The sequence below is a fragment of the Dasypus novemcinctus genome, chromosome 2 (assembly GCF_030445035.2).
Source record: "Dasypus novemcinctus isolate mDasNov1 chromosome 2, mDasNov1.1.hap2, whole genome shotgun sequence".
NCBI lineage: Eukaryota > Metazoa > Chordata > Mammalia > Cingulata > Dasypodidae > Dasypus > Dasypus novemcinctus.
In genome coordinates, this window is record NC_080674.1 from 196601258 (window position 1) to 196624135 (window position 22878).

At 38.2% G+C, this 22878-nt stretch overlaps 1 protein-coding gene across 1 annotated transcript in view; it reads left to right on the forward strand.

Annotated features, from left to right (window-relative positions):
- The window catches only part of LOC101426976 (interferon-gamma-inducible GTPase 10-like), a 117497-nt gene extending 101889 nt beyond the window's left edge, over positions 1–15608 (forward strand). Inside the window, exon 4 of the transcript XR_009182413.2 lies at positions 14871–15608. The gene's annotated coding sequence lies outside the window, so the exon portion shown is untranslated. The remainder of the gene's footprint in view (positions 1–14870) is intronic.
- Positions 15609–22878: the final 7270 nt, after the last annotated feature.

Below are 22878 nucleotides of genomic sequence, written 5' to 3' on the forward strand. Positions count from 1 at the left end.
AGCCATTATTTCCTCCAACCCCTTCTGTCCCCTTTCCCTTCTCATGTCCTTCTGAGATGCCTATAAGGCATACGTTTGTGTATTTTCTGTTGTTGTTCAGGTCCCTAAGTCACTGCTGGATTTTTTATCTTTTTATCAATCAATTTCTGCCATCTGTTTGATGTCAGATGTACTGTCTTCCACATCACTAATTTTTTTCCTCTGCCTCTTAAAATCTGCTTTTATTTGCTGAGAGTGTATTTTTTACTTCTTTAATTGTGATGTTCATCACCAACATACCCATATGATTTTTGCATATGATTACAATTTTTTCTGTATGCCCTCCAAGCATTTTCTTAATATCCTTCATCTCTTCTTTCACTTCATTAAATTGGTCCATCATATATGTTTTGAGAACTTTGAGTATTCGTTCAATGTTCTGCTCCTCTTCCTGTTTTTTTTTTCCAAATTTTTTCATTGGATTGGGGCGTGTTTTCCTGATTATTGATATGGTTTGTAGTCTTTTGTTGCTGTCTGGTCATCATTTATCTTGATGGGTTTATTCAGTTGATTAGGTACTTCATCTAGTCTCAGAGTTTATTTAGTTGTTGTTCATGTTAATTCTTCTCTTTGTCACTTTGTTCTTCTTATTCTATTTCCTTGTTGTTGGCTAAGTTCCCTAGAAGGAATATACTAGGGCCAGAGAAAATAAAAGGGGCAAGAAAATAAAAAGTATAATAGCACTGTTGATAGTAAAAGTTGGCAGAAAACTGTGAGATCTAGGAGAATGGATATTAAACTCATTTAAGCTGTGTAAAGTAATAAAACTAAAAAAGTGCAATACCTATAATGAGATAGTCAACTGAATATGGGGAGGAATATAGTATGAATTAAAAGGACAAAGTGGCCAGGAAAGAAGGAAAGAGAAAAGAAAGCACAATAATACAAAGAGTGAATAAAAGATAGAAAACAGAAGTATTAGAAATAAAAAGTCAGAAAAATTAGAGGCTAAATAAAAAGTGGTGAATGTAAGAGAAACAATAAATGATGGAGAATAGAAAGATGTAAAGGAAAGGGAATCGTGTTGATAGCCAAAATCAGTACACACAGAAAAGAGGAAATTGAGGATGAGGAAGCACAGGAAATAAGGGTCTTGGGGGGAAAAAAAGGAAGGAAAAACAAGGAAACAAACAAACAAAAAGACTGGACAAGGCCTCAAGCAAGTAATCCTCTTTGCAATTGAATAAACTGTTTAGGAGTCTGACCTTCCCCTTTCTCCCTTCCTCACTTCCCCATTTCCCAGGACAGCAGGAAAGCTATGTGAGGGGTCCTGTAGGAGATTCAAATGAGTCCTGGTGAACCAACTCACCACAGAAAATAATGACTCTTAATCTCTTGAGAGAGAGCACCCACCCCTTGCCAGGAACCCTAAAGATACTATTAGTAGCCTGCAAAGCAAGTTCTACTGTCCCTCTCTCTTAGATGTGCTACAGGGGAGCTAGTTAATTTTCTGACTCCACCTTCTCTCAGACCAAGTTTCCTATCCCAGGGCGTTTAGATAAATTGGACTCTGTCAGCAGATTCACCCCTCCTCTCTTCCTAGGCTCTCCCTAAGCCAGCTGGTATGCTCTTCCAAGCTCAAAAAAGGGAGGGGGACCAGAAAACTGAACTTGCACTCCTCAGGCCCCTCTGCACCTCCCAGCAAAACCCAACAACTCCTGGATTTAGTCCAAGATCAGAGGGCTAGGGGATTGCCAGTATTGGGGAATGTTGGGTTTGGGAAACCGTTGCCTGGGAGAGTGTGGAACCAGGGTACATGGTCTGTGGAATGTAGGTTATGGGGATACAGGGAACATGGGGTTGGGGATAAAGCATTTGGGGAACCCTGTCGTCAGGAATGCTGCGTGCAACCTGCAGATTTCAGGGAATGCTGTGGTCCTCAGCTTATGGGGGAGGGTTTTGCCTTCCCATAGCTTCCAACTTCAGTATTAGAAACCTACAGTTTTACCTTGAGCAAGCACTACATTTGTTGCAGTCTCTCCAGATCAACATCTGGAAACCTCCTGCTTTGTAGGTTCCCGAAAGAGCCTACTCTGGCAGGATTCTGTTACCACTCAGCTGGCCCTTTGCAGGAGAGATGATTAGGATATACTCACTCAGATGGTATCTTGACTGATCTTGTTCTGGAACCAAACTGAGAACTCAGAAATAGACCCTCACATCTACAGTCAAGTGATGTTTGACAAGGCTGTCAAGTTCTTCCAACTGGGCCAGACCATCTACTCAACAAATGGTTCTGGGAGTACTGGATATCCATATCCAAAAGAAAGAAGATCCCTATTTTACACCTGATGCAAAAATTAACTCAAATCGTTCAAGGACCTAAATATAAAAGCAACAACCATAAAACTCCTAGAAGAAAATGTAGGAAAATATCTTCAAGATAGTATAGTTTACTGGAATTGTAGTTGGTGTTGGGGTTTAAGATATATTTAGGGGATTTGAATCTCTGGACTGACAATATGATAGCCAGGCCCTGAGCCTCAACAGACTTCAGCTCCTACAATCTGATTTATTGGACTCACCTCACTCAGCTAAGATGGAGTTGAAGAAGGACAACCACCACACCATGGAGCCTAGAGTGCCTACAACTGAAAGCAGGAGGATTGCATCCAGTATCCATGTGGAATCTGAGCCTCCTCTTGACATAGAGATGCCATGGACACAATCAATCCAAGGTCCACAGAGAAAAGGTGGCATTGGAGTGGGAAAAGTGGACATGGTGGCTGATATGGGTATGGGGAATGGCAGGAAGAGATGAGATATGGAGGCGCCTTTGGGACTTAGAGTTGCCCTGGATGGTGCTTCAGGGGCAATCACCGGACATTGTAAATCCTCCCAGGGCCCACTGGATGGAATGTGGGAGAGTATGGGCCATGATGTGGACCATTGACCATGAGGTGCAGAGATGCCCAGAGATGTACTTACCAAATGCAATGGATGTGTCATGATGATGGGAGTGAGTGTTGCTGGGGGGTGGGGGAGTGGTGGGGTGGGAGTGGTAGGGTTGAATGGGACCTCATATATATTTTTAATGTAATATTTTTACAAAATCAATTTTAAAAAAGATTGTATAGTAGGCAGTAGTTTCTTGAATCTTACATCCATAGCATGAGCAACATAAGAAACAATAGAGAAATGGAACCTCCTCAAAATTCAACACTTTTGCACCTCAAAGTACTTTGTCAAAAGGGCAAAAAGACAGCAAACTCAGTAGGAGATTTGGAAATCACATGTCTGATAAGAGTTTAATATCTATGATATACAAAGGTGTTAAAGGTTTGCAATAATTAACAAGCTGTAGTTCAGTTCCCCCCAATACACATTGAGGAAAGGCTAACCCCCTCCCCCATAAGCCTACCTGTCTAAGGGCATGACACTTCCCCACAGTTTAAACAAAGAAATGATGTAGAGATGGGAGTAAAGGGAGATGGAGACCTTCACTTCCTGCATATCAGAGGGAGATGTAAACCTTCAGTAACTGCATATCAAGTGGAGATAAGGAAACCCTTTACTCCCTACAGATCAAAGAAACACATGCTCCTCTAGCATTTCAGGTAAACCTAACTCCCTAACCCACTATCCTTAAGTTATACAAGGGAAAATGTTCACCTCCAGGGCTTCTTATTGGCCCCTGCATCTCACTTGGACCCTCAACCCCCTACCACCAGCTATCATTTTCCCACCTAGGAGAGTTCTGTATAAATTCAAATACCCCCCCCCTTCCAGGAAGGGGCTGAAGTGTCTTCTTCAGACCCCTTCCTTTGGGAGAATTTCTCAATAAATTCTCTCCCTGTGGTCATATCAGTCTCTGTGTCCCAGTGAATGCCATTTTTTTTCCAACTAAAAGAATCATGCAACTCAACAATAAAAAACCTAGTTATGCAATTTTAAAATGGGCAAAACTTTTTTTCCTCTCTCTATGTAAGGAGTTTCCTGTTCCTGAGTAGTTCAGTCACAGTGGGTGTGGGGCAATGAAGGCCACCTCATGGCACCTGGACACATGAAGGCAAAGTGGCAGAAGAAGCAGATGCATAGACTGAAACAAAAGAGAAGAAAATTGAGGCAGAGATCCAAGTAACATGTTTTGTGATGCCCTGTCTGGAGTGAGATACAAGTAAATTGCCAGCTACTGCCATAGGAACTGCTTCAGATTTCTTCACCTGTTGAAAGAAGCTTTTTCCTTTTCTTTAAAGCTCTATTCCTGATATGTTAAAATGAAAATAAACCAATGAAAAGGCAAAAATAAAATAAATAAAATAAATAAAATAAAAATGGGCAAAAGACTTGAAAAGATGGGTTGTCCAAAAAAAGAAATACAAATGATTAAGAAGCACATGGAAAAATGTTCAACACCGCTAGTAATTAAGGAAATGCAAATCAAAACTAAAATAAATTATCATTTCCCAAATATTAGATGGGCCACTATTAAAAAGTCAGAAAATTGTAAATATTGGAGAGGATGTGGAGAGATAAGCATGCTTATTCATTGGTGGTGGGAATGTAAAATGGTATAGCCACTGTGGAGGACTGTTCGGCCATTCCTAATGCAGTTGAATATAGACTTGCCATATTACCCAGCAATATCATTATTAGTTATATACCCAGAAGAACTGAGAGCAGAGACAAGAACAGACGTCTGCATACAGATGTTCACAGAAGCACAATTCACAATTGGAAACTACACAATACAGATATCCATCAACACATGAATGGATGAACAAATTGTGGTGTATACATATGATAGAATATTATACTTTGGTATGAAGAAATGAAGTTGTGAAGCATTTAACAACATGGATGAACCTGGAGGACATTATGTTAAGTGAAACAAGCCAGACACAAAAGGACAAATACTGTATGACTGTGCTATTATGAAATAAATATACCGTGTAAACTCGTGGAGTTAACGATTAGACTATAGGTCACCAGAAAATAGAAGGAGGTTAGAGAACGAAAAACTAAGGGTTAATCTGTGCAGAATGTTAAAAAGGTTGCTTTTAAATCATTGGAAATGAATAGAAATAGTTAAGCATATCATGGTGTTTGCACCAGGCAGTGCAAAATTGCAGTTTTATGGGTACGACAGTGATTGAAAAGGAAAGTATAAAATCATGTATATTACTTTTAGAAGGAAAGCTAAGAACTGTAACAAAGGAATCTATAAAGTAGTAAAACCTCACACAAAACACAAATATGGGTGATATTGCATATATGACTGTTTTTTACAAAATATAAATACAAGTGCATTAGAAAGAAGGAGAAAGAATAGCAGCTATGTCTGCAAGATGAAGCATAGAAGAGATTGAGAGATGATCAATTTTGTTTGTTTTCTGTTTACTGTTTTTTTATTCATTTTTAAAACAATATTACATTCATAAAATATGAAGTCCCATTCAACCCCATCGCCCCCACCACCCACTCTTCCCACAGCAACACTCTCTCCCATCATCATGACACATCCATTGCATTTGGTAAGTACATCTCTGGCACCATTGCACCCCATGGCCAATGGTCCACATCACAGCCCATACTCTCCCACGTTCCATCCAGTAGGCCCTGGGGGGATCTACAATGTCCAGTAATTGTCCGTGGAGCACCACCCAGGACAACTCCAAGTCCCGAAATCTCCCCTACATCTCATCTCCTCCTCCCACTCCCCCCACCCAGCAGCCACGATGGCCACCTTTCCCACACCAATGCCACATTTTCTATGTGGACATTGGATTGGTTGTGTCCATTGCACTTCTATGTCAAGAGGGGGCTTAGATTCCACATGGATACTGGATGCAATCCTCCTGCTTTCAGTTGTAGGCACTCTAGGCTCCATGGTGTGGTGGTTGACATTCTTCAACTCCATGTTAGCTGAGTGGGGTAAGTCCAATAAAACAGAGTGTAGGAGTTGAAGTCTGTTGAGGTTCAGAGCGTGGCTATCATATTGTCAGTCCAGAGATTCAAATCACCTAGATATTTCTTAAACCCCGGCACCAACTACAATTCCAGTAAAGTAGCATGAAAGTCTTGTGAAAAGAGATCCCATCTGAGTCCAGTTCCATCACACAGAAACATCAGCTCCAAAGAAGGGCCAACTGACATGGCAGTGAACCCCATCTGCCATGATCATAGAACCCGTGGGTCTCTCGAGCCCTCAAAAGAACCAATACCTGGGGCTGTATCTACTTTATCTCTCTCTGAGACTCTGCTCAGGTGTGCATAAGGGCAATGCTCATGACAACCTCCAGACTCTTTTTTAGAGACTCATAGCCATATAAACACATTTCTCCTTTCCATTTCCCCCTTACATTAGGCCAAATAGCATTTTAAAGTCCTGTTATTATATGTAGGTGGGGTATTCTGCTGGTCCACATTGAACCTTTAATTCAAGGTCATTTTCTAGTTGCATCATCAGCTGGTATTTGGTAGTGATCCCTCGGTGTGAGGGAGGCTCATCCCCGGGTGTCATGTCCCACGCTGGTGGGAATGCAATGCACTTACATGCTGAGTTTGGCTTCGAGACTGGCCACATTTGAGTAACACGGAGGCTGTCAGGAAGAAACTCCCAGGCACAGTTCTGCTCTAGGCCTTGTTCTTATTTCAGGCGTATAGGCTCACAAGTATAGTCATTAGTATCAGTGGCTCACTGTGGGACCCTCATTCCTTCCTGGTCCTTACCGTTGCACCTGGGGGACTGTTGCTGCTCCCCTAGGGACCATGACAGAGCATCCCCAGCCAGGAACCCAGTACCTCCCCAGCTGTTGTTTTTAATTGTTTCCATTATGAGTATATCCAAACATTTCCATGCACCCTGGACACATGCCCTGTATAACTCCCTATCAACCATATGTCCCCTGTCAATAACATCTCATACCAGTATTCCTCCACTGCCATTGTTGAACCACTCTGTGATCCAAAACTTCCTGAAAGCAAAGCCCAATATACTGTCAGGTTTCCTTACTACTAAAATGATATATAGCGATGAGTTTAAAGGTTAGATCTAGAATACGTATTGATTTGGAAAATTTCTACATCCTAACATTTTCTTTTCTTTTTTCCTAAGTATTGAGCTTCTCTTCACAAGAGCCCTACATCACAGTAATTCATATATACAATATACAGTACTCCCACACATCCACCATAAAACCTTTTCCCTTCCACAGCGATAATCTTATAACTTATTCATATCATATTTACTTAACCTTATGTACAAACTCTGAGACAGTAGCTTTCAAACAAGGTGGCATCTGTGCTTACATTGTGGTCCATACTTTAGGATATACAGTTTTCTAAATTTTTAAAATTATCCTATGTTTTACATTATGGTTTACATTATTAGTCTGTCATCCCTGTATGTTTTTGGTGCAATATTACATGTTTTATATCCATCCTTGTGTACTCTCGCGAAACTCCTCACTTACCCCCACATTTACCTTGGTTCCATCCATTCAACATCCATTTTCCCCTCCCCTTGGGGCCCACAGTGACAGCAAATCTCCATTTCCCGAGGAGCCACCTCCAGAAATACTTGCAACAGTGTTCAGGGCCTGACTTGATCAACTGTCCTAAAGCCCTGGGAGCCACCCTTTCTCAAGAGAGATACAGTTCCCTCTATTTGATGGCATTAGTCCTCCCCAGGATGTGGGTCCATCCCAACTCTCACTACTTGGGTCTCTACCCAATGGTACAACCCACCCTGGCAAAATGACCATTCAGACATTCCCCAGGAGTCCGTCCCGCATCAGACCATCCCCTCCGAGCATCCCAAACAGGTAGCCCTCCTAATTATATTTTGATACCATTTTCTCAGCATTTTACTCTCAACCAACACCTGACACTCTCCTATGTTTATATGTTGCCCCTCCCTCCCCCCAATTTTTTGGGCAATATTACCCATCTGCCCATCCTCAGCCCCCCTCAAACCCGCAAAGCCCCACCCAAATTAAACTCCTTGACCCCATTTTATCTCTTTTTTGTGCTAATACTTACCACCAGCTCATCATGGATTCCACCCCTGCAGATGTCGGCTCACATCCTTCCTCCACCCCCCACTTTCCTATAAGCCTATCTTCCAGTATCTAGCTCTCTGAGGCAGCTTGCTTATTTCATATCATTGAGGTCATGTAGTATTTGTTCTTCAATGCCTGGGTTGCTTCACTCAACATAAGGTTCTCAAGATTCATCCACGTTATCACGTGTGTTTGTAGTGCATTTGTTCTTAAAGCTGAGTAGTATTCCATTGTATGTATATATCACATTCAATGATCCACTCATCTGTTGATGGGCATTTGGGTTGATTCCAACTTTTGGCGATAGCGAACAATGCTGCTATGAACATTGCTGTACATATATCAGTTTGAGTCCTTGTTTTCAGTTCTGCAGGGTATATACCCAGCAGTGGTATTGCTGGGTCATATGGCAAATCTATGGTTAGTTTTTTGAGAAACCGCCAAACTGTCCTCCAGAATGGTTGGATACTTCTGCATTCCTACCAGCAGTGGATGAGTGTTCCCCTTTCTTCACATCCTCTCCAGCATTCGTATTCTCCTATTTTTTTCATAGCTGCTAATCTTATGGTAGTAAGATGGTATCTCATTGTAGTTTTGATTTGCATTTCCCTGATAGCTAGAGATTTGGAGCATTTTTTCATGTGCTATTTAGCCATTTGTATTTCTTCTTTGGAGAAGTGTCTGCGTAAATCTTTTTCCCATTTTTTAAATGGGTTGTTTATCTTTTTATTTTCAAGATATATGAGTTCTTTATATATGCAAGTTGTAAGTCTCTTATCAGATATACAGTTGCCAAATATTTTCTCCCATTGTGTGGGTTCCCTTTTTACTTTCTCGACAAACTCCTTTGAGGTGAAGAAGGCTTTAATTTTGAGGAAGTCCCATTTATCTATTTGTTCTTTTGCTGCTTGTGCTTTTGGTGTGATGTTCATGAAGCCATTTCCTATTACAAGGTCCTGTATATGTTTCCCTACAATGCTTTCCAAGGTCTTTAAGGTCTTGGTTCTTATATTTAGGTCTTTGATCCATCTTGAGTTGATCTTTGTATAAGGTGTGAGATGGTAATCCTCTTTCATTCTTCTACATATGGATATCCAGTTCTCCAGGCACCATTTGTTGAATAAGCCATTCTCTCCCAGTTGAGAGGGTTTGGTGGCTTTATCAAATATTATATGGCTATATATATGAGGTTCTATATCAGAACTTTCAATTCGATTACATTGGTCTGTGTGTCTCTCCTTGTGCCAATATCATGCTGTTTTCACTACTGTAGCTTTGTAGTATGTTTTGAAGTCAGATAGTGTGATTCCTCCAATTTCGTTTTTCTTTTTCAATATGTCTTTGGCTATTCGGGGCCTCTTTCCTTTCCAAATAAATTTCAAAGTTAGTTTTTCTAGTTCCTTAAAGAAGGCTGTGTTGATTTTTATTGGGATTGCATTGAATGTGTAGATCAATTTTGGTAGGATAGACATCTTAATAATATTTAGTCTTCCTATCCATGAACAAGGAATATTCTTCCAATTATTTAGCTCTTCTTTGATTTCCTTGAACAGTCTTGTATAGTTCTCAGTGTATAAGTTTTTTACATCTTTAGTTAAATTTATTCCTAAATACTTAAATTTTTATTTACTATTGTGAATAGTATTTGTTTCTTGATTTCCTCCTGATCTTGCTCATTATTGGTGTACAGAAATGCTATTGATTTTTGCGCATTGAGCTTATAACCTGCGACTTTACTAAACTCATTTATGAGTTCTAGAAGCTTTGTTGTAGATCTCTCAGGGTTTTCTATGTATAGGACCATGTCATCTGCAAATAATGAAATTTTGACTTCTTCCTTTCCAATTTGAATGCCTTTTATATCTGGTTCTTGCCTCAGTGCTTGAGCAAGTACTTCTAAGACAATGTTAAATAGAAGGGGAGACAATGGGCATCCTTGTCTTGTTCCTGACTTTAGAGGGAAGGATTCTAGGATTTCTCCATTGTAAACAATGTTGGCTGTGGGTTTTCCATATATACTCTTTATCATGTTCAAAATATTTCCTGGTATTCCAATCTTTTGGACTGTTTTTATCAAGAAAGGGTGCTATATTTTGTCAAATGCTTTTTCTGCATCTCTAGATATAATCATGTGATTTTTTTCCTTCAATTTGTTCTTTGGTGTATTCAATTGATTTATTTTCTTATGTTGAATCATCCTTGCATAACTGGAATAAATCCCTCTTGGTCGTGGTGTATAATTTGTTTAAAGTGTTGTTGTTATTTGTAATTTGTTAAGTATTTTTGTGTCTAGGTTCATTAGAGAAATTGGTCTGTAATTTTCCTTTCTTGTAGTGTCTTTATTTAGCTTTGGTACTAGGGTAATGTTGGCATCATAGAAGGGGTTAGGCAATGTTCCTTCTGTTTCAATTTTTTGGAATAGTTTCAGCAGGATTGGTGTTAGTTCTTTCCGGAATGTTTTGTAGAATTCACCTGTGAAGCCATCTGGCCCTGGGCTCCTTTTAGTTGGGAGGTTTTTAATGACTGATTCTATCTCTTTACTTGTGATTGGTTTGTTAAGATCATCAGTTTCTTCTTTCATCAATATGGGCTGCTTATGGGTTTCTGGGAATTTGTCCATTTCCTCTGAATTGTCATTTTTGTTGGAATATAGTTTTTCAAAGTATCCTCTTATGATAGTTTTTATTTCTGTGGGGTCAGTGGTGATATTGCCTTTCTCATTTCTTATTTTGTGTATTTGCATCTTCTCTCCTTTTTTCTTTGTTAGTCTCACTAAACGTTTGTCAATTTTGTTGATCTTCTCAAAAAACCAGCTCTTGGTCTTGTTTATCTTTTCAAGTGCTTTCTTATTTTCTATTTCATTTAGTTCTGTTCTTATCTTTGTTATTTCCTTCCTTCTTCTTCCTGTTGGATTACTTTGTTGTTGTTTTTTTCTAATTCCTTCAAATGTGCAGTTAGTTCTTCAATTTTTGCTCTTCTTTTTTGATATATGAATTTATGGCTATAAATTTCCCTCTCAGTACTGCTTTTGCTGCATCCCATAAATTTTGGCATGTTGTGTTATCATTATCATTTGTTTCAATGTAGTCATTGATTTCCTTTGAGATTTCCTCTTTGACCCACTGTTCTTCTAAGAGTGTGCTGTTTAATTTCCAAATTGTGGTGTGAAATCTGGGCCTTGTCCCTTGCAAATTTCCAGCTTCACTCCACTGTGGTCAGAAATATTGTTTTGTATGATTTTGATCTTTCTGAATTCATTAAGCCTTTCTTTGTGGCCTAGCATATGTTCTATCTTGGAGAATGATCCATGTGTGCTTTAAAAAATGTATATCCTGCTGTGTTTGGGTGTAATGATCTGTATATGTCTATTAGATCTGGCTCCTCTAATATACTGTTCAAATGTTTTGTTTCTTTAGTGATTCTCTTTTGAGATATTCTGTAAAGAATTGATAGTGGTGTATTAAAATCCCCCACTATAATTGTAGATGCATCTATTATTTCACTTAGTTTTTCCAGCGTTTGCCTCATGTATTTGGAGGCGCCCTTGTTAGGAGCATAAATATTTATGATTGTTCGATCTTCTTGACAGATTGTCCCGTTCCCTAAAATGTAGTATCCTACTTTGTCTCTCACGATAGTTTCACATTTAAAGTCTATTTTGGCTGATATTAATATAGCTACTCCTTCCGTTTTTTGGTTATTGTTTGCTTGTATGATTGTTTTCCAGCCATTCACTTTCAACCTCCATGAGTCTCTGGGTCTAAGATGTGTCTCTTGTAGACAGCATATAGATGGGTCATATTTCCTTATCCAATGTCCCAGTCTGAATCTATTGGTAGGTGAGTTTAATCCGTTGACATTCAGTGTTATTACTTTCAAGGAATTATTCATGTTAGTCATATTTTGATTGGATTTGTGTTTGTCATATTTTGTTTGCTTTTTTCCCCTTCTCTTTTTGTCTTTTTTGTTGCTCTTACACTCTCCTCCAACTCTGCCTGTCCTGTTTTTTTCTTTCTTCCTACAGTACTCCCTTTAGAATTTCTTGAAGAGGAGGTTTCTTGTTGGCATACTCTTTCAGTTCCTGTTTATCTGTGATTGTTTTGAACTCTCCATCATTTTTGAATGCTAGTTTAGCTGGATGGAGTATTCTTGGTTGGAAATTTTTTTCCTTTAGTACCTTGACTGTATCATACCACTGCCTTCTTGCCTCCATGGTTTCAGATGAGAAATCAGCACTTAATCTTATGGAGCTTCCCTTGTATGTGATGATTTTCTTTTCTCTTGCTGCTTTTAGCATTTTCTCTTTTTCTTGAGCATTGGATAATTTGACAAGTATGTGTCTTGGGGTGGGCCTCTGGGGTTTATGACAATTGGAGTGCACTGTGCTTCTTGGATATGTACATCTGTGTCTTTCAGTAGATTTGGGAAATTTTCAGCCATTATTTCCTGCAACACTCCTTCTGATCCCTTTCCCTTCTCTTCTCCTTCTGGAATGCCTATAATATGTATGTTTGAGCGTTTTGCATTAGCATTCAGGTCCCTAAGTCCTCGCTGGATTTTTTCTATCTTTTTATCGATCAATTCTACTATGTGATGATTTCCGATGTACTGTCTTCCACATCCCTAATTCTCTGCTCTGCCTCTTCTAGTCTGCTGATATTTGCTGCAAGTGTATTTTTGATTTCTTGAACTGTGGTGTTCATTCCCATCATATCTGTTATCTTTTTGTGTATGTCTGCAATTTCCCCTCCACGTGTTGCCTCCATGTTGTTAACCTCTTCCTTTACTTCATTAAATTTGTCAGTGATAAATGTTCTGAGATCTTTCATTTCTTGTGCGAAGTTCTGCTTCCCTTTCTGATTTTTAGTTTGTTCATTGGATTCAGCCATGTTTTCCTGATTAATGGTTTGGTTTGTAGATTTTTGTTGCTGTCTGGTCATCATTTTATCTTGATGGGTTTAATCAGTTCCTTAGCTTCTTTGTCTAGTCTTGGAGATTAATTAGCTGTTGTTTTTGCGTAAGTGTAATATCTTCTCTTTGTCACTTTGTTCTTCTTATTCTAATTTCTTATTGTTGGTTGATTTCACTTTAAAGGAAAGTAGTAGGGCTGGGGAAAGGCAATTGTGTAAGCAAGGAAACAGTGTAAAGTAGTATTGGTGATATATGTTAACAGAGCAACAATATGAGACCCGGGAGGATGGATGTTAGATTCATGTAAGTTGTGTAGAGTTATAGCAGTAGGTAGAGTATCTATAATGAGATAGTCAACTGAATATGGGAGGAATATTGTATGAATTAAAAAGCTATTGTTTTCATGAGAGATGGAAAGAGAAAAGAAAGGTAATAGTTTCAAGAGTGGATAACAGACAGAAAACAAAATAAAGGTATTAGAAATTAAGAGTTAGACACTTTGTGGATCAAAGATAGGGAGGTGGAATATAGGAGACACAGTAGATGATGGAGGATATCAAGATGTAGGGGAAAGGGGATAGTGTAGGTAGCCAAAATCAATTCACACAGAAATGAGGCAGTGGAGGATGAGGAAACCCAGCAAATGTGAGGTGTTCCCTGCAGCACCTATTGTGTAGTTAAGATAAAATAAAATAAGAAAATGAGGGACAAAAGAGAGAGAGGAAAAAAAAGAGAAAAAAGGGAGAAAGAAAAAGGGGGTGGGTAAAGGGCGGGGAACAGGTAGGGAAAAGAAAAAAAAAGATATACACCAACCACAGCAGCCACACTAACAATAAAATTTAAAAAACCCTAAATAACTAAAAAAAAAAGACTTTGGGGGATATGCTGGGAGAAAAGACTAGGGGATAGTGCAATGTTAGCAATCAGGACATTAAAAAATAAAATAAAATAAAATAAAAACAAAACAAAATGAAAAAGATAAAAGGCAAATCTTGAGGGCTAGGACATTTGAGAACCTCCGATGGACCTCAGGGCATGATGGGTTCAGGGATGGAAAGTCTGAGATATTGAAGACTCAAGAGGTGTGAGTCTCTGGGGTGTGGGCCACCAGGGTTTAGGGGACTCAGACTTGGCAACCTCAAGTCCAGTTAACAGGGAGCCTGGGAGCACTGCAGTGCATCACAGCCTTCAGGGATCCCCGCAGCTGGATGCCAGCCCTATGGGTGAGGTCACATCTGCAGGCTCTATCCTGTGTGTCTGTACCCCACAATTCACTCACTCACTGGGGTCTATTCTGTGGATGTATCACCAATTTGTCTTCAGGACCCCTCCCACCCTGTGATCTCCCAGAATGGCCAACTGGGGGCACCTCTACACTGCAGCCAATTTAATGATGCAGATCAAAAGCCAGGCCCATAAGTGGGGCTCCAGCTGGAAATGCTAATAACAGAGTCCAAACCCGAAATTCCCACGCTTCGCAAAATATTCCCCTAATTGGCTTCCAAACATCCCCCACCCTGCCAGACCCTGGTGGCATCTCTTTATTGCTATCAATTTAAGTCCACTATAGATTGGCAGCCGGGCTTGGGGTGGGGCGGGACTCTAGGCAGAAGCACTATTGTTTGCACCCGCAATCAAAAATTCCCCCACTTCGCATTAAAACTCCCATTGTCTCCCCAAATTGGTCTGCAAGCGCCTTCTGTCCTATTAACCCCCCAATAGGCCGCTCAGGGCTTATGAATTTCCCAGTACTGCAGAGCCTCAAAAAAAAAAAAAAAAGCCACGGCAGCACCTAGTGCTGTGGCTCCGCCTACCCTATGAGGGAGCATTCCAGGCAGCCCAGACCTCCATGTAAAGTCTCAATTATATTTTATAGACTTATTTTCTCTGTTACCTTCCCACCAAATTGATGTCCAGACACCACCCGTCCTGCAAAAATCCTGAAACAGCCTGGTCCCGAAGAACCTCCAACGCTGCCCAGCCATTTCTTTGCAGGAGATATTCTCAGGTAAGTTCACTCAGCCACCATCTTGCCCCACCCTCTCTGTTTATTGTTACTATTGGAATAATGAAAGTGTTCTGGGAGTGTTTGGGGTGATGAATGCACAAACGTGATTATACTGAAAACAATTTATTGTAATTTTTGGAAGGACTTATGCTTTATTAATATGTATCAATAAAATTGAAAAAATGCTTAAAAATTAACTGAAAATTATACATTTATAACTCAGAATAAGGCAGGAAGTATTTGGTATAATCCCTTGTAGGATGACTTATGGTTTGATATTATAATTAACAATCAGAGGATTTAATAAATACAAAATTTTACCCAAACTGTTTCCTTAAATTATTAAAAATATATCTGGCTTGAAAAAAAATCCATTGAAGGTATGTGCAATATTCTCAAAACTAGGAGACAAACTGAGGCTAAGGGTTTGAGTAGTGAATTCCTCCAGCAATTGTTATCATTTTTTTTCCTTTTTCACTTCAGCAATACAAACATACAAGGTTTTTCTCCCTAAAAAACAAACAAACAAAAAAAAATTTCAATGTCCACACTGCTTAATTTTTTCCTTCCCTTTACATTATTTGAACACTTTTTGAAAGATACACATTTGATATGCATTTGATACACATTTGAATGGATTCTAATTTTTTACTCTTAGGAACAACACTGCTTTTAACTTTAATGGATATATTTCCTGGTACTTATATGTTAATATTTCTTTTGAATATATACTTAGGAATGAAATTGCTAGATCATAAAGCAAATGTCAATGTTCCCTTTCACAAGAGAATGCCAAGTTCTTTTCCAACATAATTAAACAAATTCACACTCGCATCAGCAACATACCCTTAAAAAGAGACTTCTTCAATAATTGGTATTGTCAGTCTTCTCAAAGTTTTGTCAGTCAAATGGGTGTAAAATGTTCTCTCTCTAATGTTAGCAGCAGCACTATTCACAATAGACAAAGGCTAGAAACAACCCAAATGATGTTTGGATGAATGGTAACAGACAAAATATGGTTTATCCATACAATGGAATATTATTTAGCCATGACAGGAATGGAATACTGATACATTTCTACAACATGTATGAAACTTGAAAACATTATGCTAAAGGAAAAAAGCCAGGCACAAAATGCCTCATATTGTATGATTCTGTTTGCATAAAATGTTCAGAATAGGCAAACCTTTAGAGATGGCATGTTAGTGGTTGCCAGAGGCTGTGGGGATGGGAGAATGAGGAGTAACTGCTTAACAGATATGGTTATGAATTCCAAAAATAGATATTGGATTATGCTTGTAATCTGACTTGGACCTGGGTATGACTGAGTTATGATTAGGGCTGTGAGTGTCCACCCTTTTGTGGGTGGGGACTCACAGATAGAGGGTATGGAAAAGAACAGAGTTGGTGGTTTTTGATGTTGGAGTTTTGATGTTGGAGTTTGATACTGAAGCCTTAAGCTGGAGCCCTGGGAAGTCAGCATGCAGTGGAAAGAGAAGCCCACCCCAGGATGAAGGGAACCTTGAACCCAGAGAGAAGCAAAACCCTGGAAAGGAGGAACCCAGGAAGCCTGAACCCTTGCAGATGTCAGCAGCCATCTTGCTCCAACACATGAAAATAGACGTTGGTGAGGGAAATAACGTAGACTTTATGGCTTGGAATCTATAAACTCCTACCCCAAATAAATATCCTTTATAAAAACCAATCAATTTCTGGTATTCTGTATCAGGTCCCCTTTGGCTGACTAATACAGTAGTCTAAAATTTAAACCATAATGTAAACCATAATGTAACCAAAAGTTTATAAAAGTGTTCAGTCTAAAATGTAAACCATAATGTAAGCCATAATGGAACCATGGTTAGTAACTATGTTTCAATATTTGTACAGCAGTTGCAACAAATGTAACAACCACATGTAAAAAGATTATTTCTGGGGAAGGGGGGAAAGGGTTTGATGTTGGGTATATGGGCATTTGCTATATTCTATGTGTGACTTTAGTGTGACCTAAAACTTTTTTGAAGGCATAATTCAAAAAAAATTTTTTTAAAGGATTTAGACCCTGAGAAAGAAATGGAAGAGATTGATTTACAACTGTACATAAAGGGTAACACCTATTAGACTAATGGAAGGCAAAACCTTGAAAAAAAGCTTCTTATGATATTTTTCATTTTTTAGTACCCCAATTTATTTTTTACTTTATTTTAGTTTTTCTAAATTATTATGTATTCTATTTCTAATTTTTAAAACACTCATTACTATTTCATTTTCCTATTAATTGAATTTGGCAATATATTGGACTCAATTTTTAAGAAGTTTTGAAGCACAGTAGGGCTCAACTATGGCAGGGGAAGAGCTCTGATGTGGGGTGTCATTGATGAGGCATGTCTGGGAGGAGGGAGCTCTCCAGGGCATGCATATAAGGTGTATATATAGATATGTTTGGATGTTTGTTGAGTATTGGCATAGTGGGTAGAGTTTCACACAAGTGAGGAAGTGCTGAGTTTACATTCTGGGGAACTCTGTCACACCCCCCAACTGAGCAGCAAAAATCACTGAAGTGCAAAGGCAAAGCCCAGTGAAGAAGGATCTCCCAATGACAGACCCTTGATACTGAAGTCTATGCTTATGAGCCTGTGTGCTTGAAATTTCAACTATGCCTTGAGCTGCATGGTGCCTAAGAGTTACCTCTTGAATACCTCATTGTTGCTCAAATGTGGCCACTTTCTAAGCCAAACTCAGCATATAAATGCATTACCTTCCCCCTCAGTGTGGATCATGACCCCCAGGGATGAGCCTCTCTGACACCAAGGGGCTAGCACCAAACATCAGTTGGTGATGCAATTAGAAAAAAACCTTGAATAAAAGGGAGAAATTGTAAAGACAAATGAGTTTATATGGCTAAGAGACTTCAAAATGAGTTGGGAGGTCATCAGAAGGATCATGCTTACAAATATCTCAGCAGGATCTCGGAGACAGCCAAAGTAGATACAAACTCAGATAGTGGTGCTCTGGAGGGCTATGGAGACACCCAGGTCCTATAGTCATGGCAGGTCAGCTAACAGGGAAATGAGGATGGTCAACCACCATTCCAGGGAACTGAGAGAGTTTATAGTTGCAAGCAGGAAAATTCCACCCATCAGCCATGTGAGATCTAAGCCCCGTCTCAATTTAGAGGCGAAGTGGAGGACATTGCCATCCCAGGGTCTTCAAGATGGAGGAATAAAATATTGCTTAGAGTGGACTTACTGGTATTCTACTATAAAATTATTGTGACTCTTGCAATGGAAGAAATATCGTTGATGCAGAGACAGTGGTCATGGGGTTGCTGAAGGCAGGGAGAGGGAAAAAGAGGTGTGATATTGGGGCATTTTGGGGACTTGGAGTTGTTCTCAATTTAATTGCAGGGACAGATGCAGGACATTATATATCATGCAATAACCCATTGAATGGACTGGGAGACAGTGTAAACTACAATATAAACTATAATCCATTCTTTGTAACAATGCTCCAAAATGTACTCTTCAAATGAAATGAATTTTTCACACTAATGAAAGAAGTTATCAATGTGGGAGGAGTGGGGGTTGTGGGGAGTGGAGTATATGGGGCCCTCTTATATTTTTCAATGTAACATTTTGTGTGATCTATGTGTCAATTTTTTTTAAAAATAATTAAAAAAGGAAATTTAGAGAATTTTTCAGCAGTAGTTCTGGCCTTCAAGGAATAATAAAGAGGCAGCAGATGTGGCTCAAGTGGTTGAGTGGCCTGCTTCCCATATATAAGGTCCAGGTGTTTCAGTCCCTAATATTTCCTTAAGTTTTTTTTTTGTTTAAAACAACCAAACAAATGAAAAAATCCTACTCAATGGTTCAGCATTGTCTTCCCACATATGATGTCCAAGGTAAGAAAGGCAGGGAGGGAGGAAGGAAGGAAGGGATAAAACTAAACTCTAGGTTGAAAGGAAAAAATAGGAGCCAGAGGATTGGAGGAGAGTATAGAAAGGAATAATATTTATAGGAGTAACTAAAAGGATAAAAATTAAATTTAAAAAAATATGACATATGTAAGGCTAAAGAAAAAAAGGCTAATGCAAATACTGCCTTTACAGTAATTATATTGAGTGTTAATAGATTAAAAGTTCCAATTAAAGACATAGATTGCCAGAATGGATAAGGAAATATGACCCATCTATATTCTCTCTATATAAAATTCACCTTAGACCCAAGTTTCCCCACAGTCATAGTGCAGGAATTCAATACACCATTATCACCATTACACAGAACATCTCAACAGAAGCTCAATAAAGAAACAGAGACCTTCAATAGTATATTACACTAACTAGACCTAATGGACTTATATAGAATATTATACCCCAAAACAGCAGAATATACATTCTTATTGAGGGCTCATGGATCCTTCTCTGAGATAAAACATATGCTCAATCACAGAACAAGTCTCAACGAATTTAGAAAGGTTGAAATTATACTAATCACTTTCTCTGACCACAATGGAATGAAGCTGGAAATCAATAAATAATGAAAAACTGGAATAGGCCCAAAGGTATAGAAGATAAACAACACACTCTTAAAAAATCAGTAAGTCAAGGAAGAAATAGCCAGGGAAATCAGTAACTAACTTAAAACAAATGAAAATGAGAACACAATAAATCAAAATTTATGGGGTGCTGTTAAATCAATGCTGAGGGGAAATTTTATAGCCTTAAATGCCTACATTAAAAAAGAAGAGTGAGCAAATGTAGTTTGAGTGGTTGAGCACCTATTTCCCAAATACAATGTCCCAGGTTTGATCCTCAGCACCCCCTAAAAACAAACAAACAAACAAACAAAAAACCAACTTGGGGGAGGGAGTGTAATTCAGAGGTTGAGCCCTGGCTTCCCACATATGAGGTCCATCCTTCAATCCCTGGCCCTGGTAATTGGAGAAGGAGAAGGAAAAGGAGAAGGAGAAGGAGGAGACTAAAATCAATGACCTAACTGTATATTTGAAGAAATTAGAAAAAGAACAACAAACTAATCTCAAAGAAATAGCAGGAGGGAAAAAAACAAAAATTAGAGCAGAATTAAATGAAATTGAGAATTTAAAAATATTAGAAAGAATTAACAAAACCAAAAGCTGGTTCTATGAGAATATTAATAAAATTGACCAACCACTACTATACAAAAAAGAAAAAAAGAGGTAAATAAAATTAAAAATGAGAGAGAGGATATCATGGCTGACACCACAGAAATAAAGAGAATCATAAGAGGATACTTTGTAAAATTGTATGCCAACAAGATGGACAATTTAGATGAAATGGATGAATTTCTAGAAATGCACAAGCAATCTACATAGACAAAAGAATAAGCAGAAGAACTCAACAGATCAATCACAAGTAGTAAGATTGAATCAATCATCAAAAATATCCCATCCAAGAAAAGACTAGGAAAAGATGGCTTCATGCGTGAATTCTACCAATCATTCTGGGAAAAACTCATACCAATCCTTCTCAAACACTTCAAAAAATTGAAGAATCATAACTCATTCTATGATGCCAACATTACCCTAATACAATAGTCACCTAAAGATGCTACAAGAAAAGAAATCTCCAGACCAATCTCTCTAATGAATTTAGATGTGAAAACCCTCAACAAAATACTTGCTAGTGTAATCCAACAACACAACAATCAAATTATACACCATGATAAATTGGGTTTTAACCTAGGTATGCAAGGATGATTCAACATAAGAAAATTAATGTACTACCACATTAAGAAATTGAAGGGGAAAATATCACAGTTATCTCTATCAATGTAGAAAAGGCATTCAACAAAACACAGCATCATTTTTGATAAAAATATTTCAAAAGATAGGATTAGAAGTAAATTTCGTCAACATCCTAAAGGGAAAATAAGAAAAATGCACAGCTAACACCATGCTCACTGGAGAAAGTTTAAATGCTATCCCTCTAAGATATGAAACAAGATATACATGCCCATTCTCACTGCTCTTATTTAACACTGTATCAGTAGTACTTGCTCAAGCATTTCTGCAAGAAAAAGAAACAAAAGACATCCACATTGGAAAGATAAAAGTAAAAGTTTCACTGTTTACAGAAGGCATGATCCTGTATGTAAAACGCCCTGAAATATCTACAAAAAAACTTCTAGAACTGATAAATGAGTTCAGTAGAATGTAAGATCAACATGCAAAAATCAGTAACATTTCTATACACCAATAATGAGCAATCTGAGGGGGAAAATCAGGAAAAAAATTTCATTTACAAAGCAACTAAAAGATTCAAATATCTAGGAATAAACTTAACTAAGGATGTAAGTGACTTGTAAACAGCAAACTACATATTTTAAAGGAAATCAAAAAAGACCTAAATAAATGGAAGAATATTCCATGTTCATGGATTGGAAGACTAAATATCATTGAGATGTTTATCCCACCCAAAATGATTTACAAATTCAACACAATCCCCATAAAAGGTCCAACAGCACTTTTCACTGAACCAGAAAAGCCAATGATCAAATTTATTTGGAAGGGCAATGGGCCTCCAAATAGCCAAAAACATATCAAAAATGAAAAATGAAATTGAATGAATCACACTACCTGACTTTAAAACATATCACTAAGTTATGGTGGTCAAAATTTCATGGTATTGGCACAAGGATAGGCATACTGACAAATGCAACCAGAGAGCTCGTATATATACCCACACATATTTGCCCATTTGAAATCTGACAAGTCCATGAAGCCCACTTAACTGGGACCGAAGAGTCACTTCAACAACGGTTACTTGAAGAACTATACATCTATACCCAAAAAAATGAGAGGTTCATTATCTCACACCCTATTCAAAAATAAACTCAAGAAGGATCTGATATCACACTAATGAAAGAACTAGTTGATGTGGGAGGAGGGTGGGTATGAGGAGTGGGGTATATGGAAAACTCATATTTTTTAATGTAACATTTTGTGTGATCTAGTATATTTAAATAAATAAATAAATAAGGTGGTGAAAAGAGAAAAAACAGGAAATAATTAATTAATTAAAGAACATAGGAAAAAAATGATGGATCTGAACCTAAAAATAAGGCAAGACCATAACGCTCCTAGAAGATAATATAGGGCAGCATCTACAAGATCTGTAGAAAACAATGATTTCATAAACTTTATACCCAAAGTGCAAGAAAAAAAAGAAAATGTAGATAAATGAGACCTCCTCAAAATCAACTCTTGTGTTTTTCAAAGTAATTATTAAAGAAAGTGAAAATGCAATCTACTAATGGGAGAAAATATTTGGGACACACCTATCTGATAAGGGCCTAAATTCCAGCACATATTATTAAAATCTTACTTCTCAAAAAAAAATAATAATAAGACAAACAACCCATCGAACACTCATTCACTGCTGGTGGGAATGTAGGATGGTGCAGCCACTATGGAGGATGGTTTGGCAGTTCCTCAGGAAGCTAAATAGAGAACTGCCATATGATCTGGCAATTCTACCACTCAGAAGAATTGAAAGCAGGAGTATGGACAGATATATGCACACCAATGTTCATTACGGCATTATTCACAATTGCCAAAAGTTGGAAGCAGCCCAAGTTTCCATCCATAGATGAGTGGATAAACAAAATGTGGTATATATGTACAATGGAAGTATTAAGGGGTTAGAATTTTTCTTTTTGGAGTAATGAAATAATTCTAAAAAAAGAAGGAATGACATATTGACACACACAACATTGATGAATCTTATGCTGAGTGAAGTAATCCAATCACTAAATGTCAAATATTGCATGATCTCACTGATATGAAGTAAGGAAAGTGAGCAGTCTCACAGAAGTAGAATCTGGAAGATAGGTTATCAGGTGATAGAAAGTATAGAGTGGTGAGTCGATGCTCAATCTGGGA